Genomic DNA, 5,666 nt, shown 5'->3' on the forward strand with positions numbered 1-5,666 from the left:
GAACAATTAAAGGAAATCAGATACCAGAAAGTCCAGGTAATCCACCCACCTTTTGGTCGGGAGCCCTGTGTTTTAATCAAGTAGGAGGAGGTCCTATTTTCTGCTGCACGCAGAGATCGCTACTCTGGGCTGCAGGGTGCAAAGGTCAGACAATAGGGAAGAAACATCAGGAGATTGTGAGGTCAGTCAATGTCACGTAGTGTTCTAGAATGCTTGGCAGAACAGCTAAGCTCAGAGCAAAAGAGGGATCTTGCACTGTTTGTTCTCAGATGCCTGAAGGTGGCAGAGCAGGTTAGTAGTGCAGTTAAGAAGGCATTTGGGACACTTGTCTATATCAGTTGAGGCATAGATTATAACAGCAGGGAGATTATGCTGGAGCTGTACAGAATGTTGTTTATGCTGGAGTATTGTGAGCAGATCTCCACACTATAGGAAAGATGTGATTGCATTAGAGGGGATGCAGAGGAGATTCACCAGGATGTTGCTTGGGATGGAGCACATTAGCAATGAAGAAAGGCTAGATAAGCTTAGGTTGTTTTCTTTGGAGCAGAGAATGTTGAGGAGGGACCTGTTAGAGTGTGTAACATTATTAGCGGCATGGATAGGGTGGATGAAAGGCAGCAGTGGATAGAAAGTAACACATTTAATCAAACAGTCAATAACAAAGGGACATAATTTTAAGGTGAAAGGCAAGTGGTTTAGAGAGGATTTGAGGAAAAATGTTTTTTACCCAAAGGGTAGTGGAGGTCTGGAATGCACTGCCCAAATTTTGGGGATATAACAGAAAGTTCAGAGATAGTAAGAACTGCCGATGCTGGAATCTGAGATAACACAGTGTGGAGCTGGAGGAACACAGCAGGCCAGGATGCATCAGAGTAGCAGGAAAACTGATGTTTTGGGTCGGGACGCTTCTTCAGAAAATGAAAAAGGATCCCGACCCAAAACGTCAGCTTTCCTGCTCCTCTGATGTTGCCTGGCCTACTAACAGAAAGTTCAGCAATTTGAGTTTGTAAACCATTTCAGGGATCAATATTTTTAGTCTCAAGGAGTTGGGGAACAGAAGCAAAGTATGAAGGCAAACATATATTCATTTGACGATGGTCTAGTGGTATAATTGCTGAACTGTTATTCCAGAGGCCCAGGTGATGTTCTGGGAACCTGGGTTCAAATTTCACCATGGGAAATGGTAGAATTTAAGTTCAATAGACAATTCTGGATAAGAGTCTACTCATGACCATGCATCAATTATTGATGAAAATCCATTTGGTTCACTAGTGTCCTTTAGGGAATGAAATCTGCCGTCAATACCTGGCCTGGCCTTCATGTGACTTCAGACCCACTGCAATGTAGTTGACTTTTAAGTGCCCTTGGAGCCATTCAGGATGGGCAATAAATGCTGGCCAAGCCAATGATGCCCTCATCTCATGAATGCATAAAACACAAACAGGAAGTGCTGCAGAAATAAAGCATATCTCACAGTATCTGTGGAGAGAGAAACGGAAGTTAATATATTGAGTCTGATATGACCTTTTTTTGGAACTGAAGGAGGCTGGATAAGTGATAGTTTTAGTACTGCTAAAAAAAGAGAAAAGCAAGTGGTACAGACTCTTCATTACAAGGAGAATAGCTGACCAATTACTCCCCAACAACTTGTTCCATTGCACTGAAGTAGGAGCCAATTACTGGATGGTGAAGGGAGTGAATAAAAAATAAGGAAGGTGCCGGGGGGGGGAGGGGGAGGAAGAGCACCTCTTCCCTATTTTACCAAACTCACCACTTAGCAAACTCACTCTGCTTGAAATCTGTACTGTGCTTGCAACCTAAGATGTACCAAAGATGGCACCATAACAGTACATGTGACAATAAAGCTAATTCTAATTCTACTTCTAATACATGAAGATCCTGCATTTACACTCTTTGCAGCTATAATGCAATGAACTAATCAACTATTCAGTTTACTCTATCTAAGGCTGGGAGAAACTTACATTACTTCTTAACTTGCGCTAATTCTTAACCCAGTAATTAAAAGCAACGTTAGCCACAAATCACACTTTTCGAAAGATTTTGGAAATTAATAACTTACCGTTCACCAACTTGCTCAGGTTAAAATGTCAAAACAACTTGTCAAGGATGAGGAAAGGTTTTCAGAGTTGTGGGGATCAGAAGAAGCTGTGTGCCATGAATAGTTTAGTACAGCTGAGTGTAGAGGTTGAAAAGCACACAAGCAGTATTTGTTTGATGTAACAGAGCAAGATTAGAGCTCAGGAGAAAAAAACAGATTCGTTTCAGCTTGTAGAAGCTAGCTGTTAGTGAAAATCTGGATTTGATTTAGTGAGTCAGTACTGGAGTGCAGTTTTCAGAGATCAGGTCAATGTAGACCCAAGAAAGAAGGGTGGTCAACTAGAATGGGAGCTGCCATTGAAGAAGTCCATGACAGAGCAACACCTGATAGAGTTTCAAGCCAGATCAGCAAAAGAGAAGAATTATAATTCTGAAATTTAATGTGATTTGATGAACCCAATGAGAGATTTGAGGAAGTTTTCTCAGAAATATCTGGGATCTGTTTTTATCACATTTGTAATTCGCTGTGTGCTGTGGCATATTCTGTCATAGTCTATTGTCCCTCAGGGAAGATGGTAGCATAACAATAATGTCACTGGCCTAGTAAATCAGAGACCCAGGAAAGTTCTGTGGAGACACAGGTTTGAATACAATCACAGCACTTGGTGGAATTTAAATATAATTCTTGAAATCTGGAATATGGTTGTCTCAGTAAGAGTGACCATGAAACCACCAATTATTTTTTTAAAAATCCATGTAGTTCACAGATGTCCTTCACAGAAGGAAATCTGTCATTCATCCTTAGCTGGTCTAGTTCACATATGACTCCAAACCTACACAAATGTAATTGACTCATAACTGCCATTTGAAATTGCCTAGCATACCATTCAGGTCAAAGGCAATTGGGGATGTTTCATCTCATAGTTAGTATGTCAGTATATCTTTAAGATCAATATATCACAGCATGCAGCCTGACGGTATGGAAATCAGAGACTCTATCTTAAATTAGCTCAGTTGAAACATGTCATGCTGAGGAAAGCTTTTGGCATCCAAATTGCCTTATTCTAGCCCAGACACCTCTGAGGTGTCCACTGCTTATGTTATGAGGCATAACATAAGCATTGTCGTATTAGGTAAAGACAAAGGAGAGGCAAGCAAAACCAGTAAAAGTAATAAACAAATGCTGCACTGCACTCTACATTTAAAATAAAATTAGCCAGGACATTCAAAGATTTGCATCTAATCATAAATCAAAACCCAGTTTTATTTTACAGATCAATCAAAAAATTATCCCAAAAATAGAGCTCTGAAAATCTGGCTTGCCAATGGCAAGGAGGGACATCAGAGAAATAATTTGTCTGGTCTTTCTGAAAGAACTGCACAGAGGCCAGTATCCTGTCACCAAGTCACCCTTTATTTACACATGGAAAGTCGTTGATACTGATCCAGCTTCCTCAGTGCCAGCTCTCAAAAAGGACAGAACCTAGTTATATCTGTCAGCCAGGGCTCCCTATTTGAACCAGATTAACAGCCCCAATCAGGGAAATCATCCTATGAGGGCCATCTAGCTGACCTCATTACAGTCATCTGAGTCCGAGAACAGAGGCCGGTTCCTTGTTTTTAGCTTCTCCTGGGGTATTTCAGCACCAGGTCAGGGTCCATCAGCTAACTTGTAATTATGCACACTTAGTGTTAGAGTCCACCACTGAATTCTGCCTGAAGCTATGGGCAGTATCGCCTTGTCCTCTTTAAATAGACCTAGCAGGGGTTTGTGGTGAGTTATCATTACAAATTTATGTCCGTCAAGGTTCTGGTGGAACGTCTTGACTCAAAATATGACCGCTAAACTTTCCTTCTCTATTTGGGTGTATTTACCCTCTGTATTAGCCAAAGTCTGCTTCTGGGCATTCCTCTCCATCGGACCACCTATGAACTAATACTACCCCAGTGTCATATGGGGAAGCATTGCATGTCGACATTAAATCTTGCTTGGAATAATAGTGTGCCGACACCTTAGAGGATGATAGCTGTTTCTTCACTTCCATGAAGGCAATAGCTTGGCTATGTGATCATTTCCAATGCTGGCACTTTTTTAAAGAGTTGATGCAAAGGTGCCAGGATGGAGACCAGGTTATTTATGAACAGGTTGTAATAACTCATCAGCCTAAGGAAAGATCTAAGCTCTCCCACAGATGTGGGAGCCTTTGATCACCCTCACTTAATCGTCCAACCCAGTCTTGTTGACCCAGTAGCCCCAAGTAGGTCACTTGGGGTGCCTGGAATACATTTTTCCCTTCTAAGGCATATGCTGGCCTGGGAAAATTGTCTAAGGACTATGTCCATGTTCTCTAAGTCCTCTTAATTGATCTTCCCTGTTATTATCATGTCAGCTAGATAAATGGCAACCTGGGGTAGACCTTGTAAAATGTTCTCCATCATCCACTAAAAAATTGCACAGGCTGATAGTACCCCAAATGGCAGTCTCGTGTATAGTACAAACCTTAACGGATATTAATTGTAGCATCCTGCTGGGAATCCTCATCTAACAGCAATTGCAAGTAGCTGATGTCCAACTTTGTGAAGGACAGCACCCCTGCCATCTTTGCGTATAAATCCTATATGCAAGGGATAGGGTATTTATCCAGCTGCAAAAAGTGGTTTACCATCTGTTTAAAATCCCCACAAAGGCAAACTGACCTGTTGGGTTTCACTATAGATATGACTGGTGCTGCCCATTTCACAAACTGTACTGGTTTGATGATTCCTTCGCTTTCCAGCCTTCTGCATCTATTTTTTCCTGTAAGGCAAATGGCACCGGGTGGGCCTTGCAGAATCATGGAATTGCTTCCTGGTCAACATGCAAGGTAGCCTTGGGCCCTTTGATTGTCCCTAGACCTGTCTGAAAAACCTCCTAGTATTTATTTAAGACTTCACTCAGGCAGCTATTTTCTAATCAGAAAAAATATTGAGCCAATCTAGGTGAATTTTTCTCAATCAATTTCACCCCATCAAGCTTGTACCCAAGCCTTTGACTACAATCAGTGGTAATTGAACCAGTGGTAATTTCTTCTCATAAGAACCTGGAACCAAGGTTGTAACCTTAATCTGTAAAGGCTCCCCGGTATAGGTTCTTGGTTGAGCTGAAGTCTTAGGCAAACTTAAGGATTGGAGTCCAGAACGAATTTTGTTCAAAACTGATTCTGTGATCACTGAAACGGCTGTGCTGGTATCGACCTCCATTAGAATTGGGTGATCATTTAACCAGTCAATTATTTTGATTGGTTCTGATTTGGACATCACTCTGTGTTGACAGCATGTGGTGTAGTGGTTAGCACTGCTGTATCACAGTACCAGGGACCTCAGTTCAATTCTACTGTCAGGTGATTGTGCGGAGTTTGCATGTTCTCCTTGTGACTGTGTCTCCTTGTGATAGTCTGAAGATGTGCAGGTTTAGTGGTAGTAATTGTTTCAGAGATAGTAGGAACTGCAGATGCTGGAGAATCTGAGATAACAAGATGTAGAGCTGGATGAACACAGCAGGCCAAGCAGCATCAGAGGAGCAGGAAGGCTGACGTTTCGGTCCTAGACCCTTCTTCAGAAATGGG

Source organism: Rhincodon typus, chromosome 30 (assembly GCF_021869965.1).
Source record: "Rhincodon typus isolate 14 chromosome 30, sRhiTyp1.1, whole genome shotgun sequence".
Lineage (NCBI taxonomy): Eukaryota > Metazoa > Chordata > Chondrichthyes > Orectolobiformes > Rhincodontidae > Rhincodon > Rhincodon typus.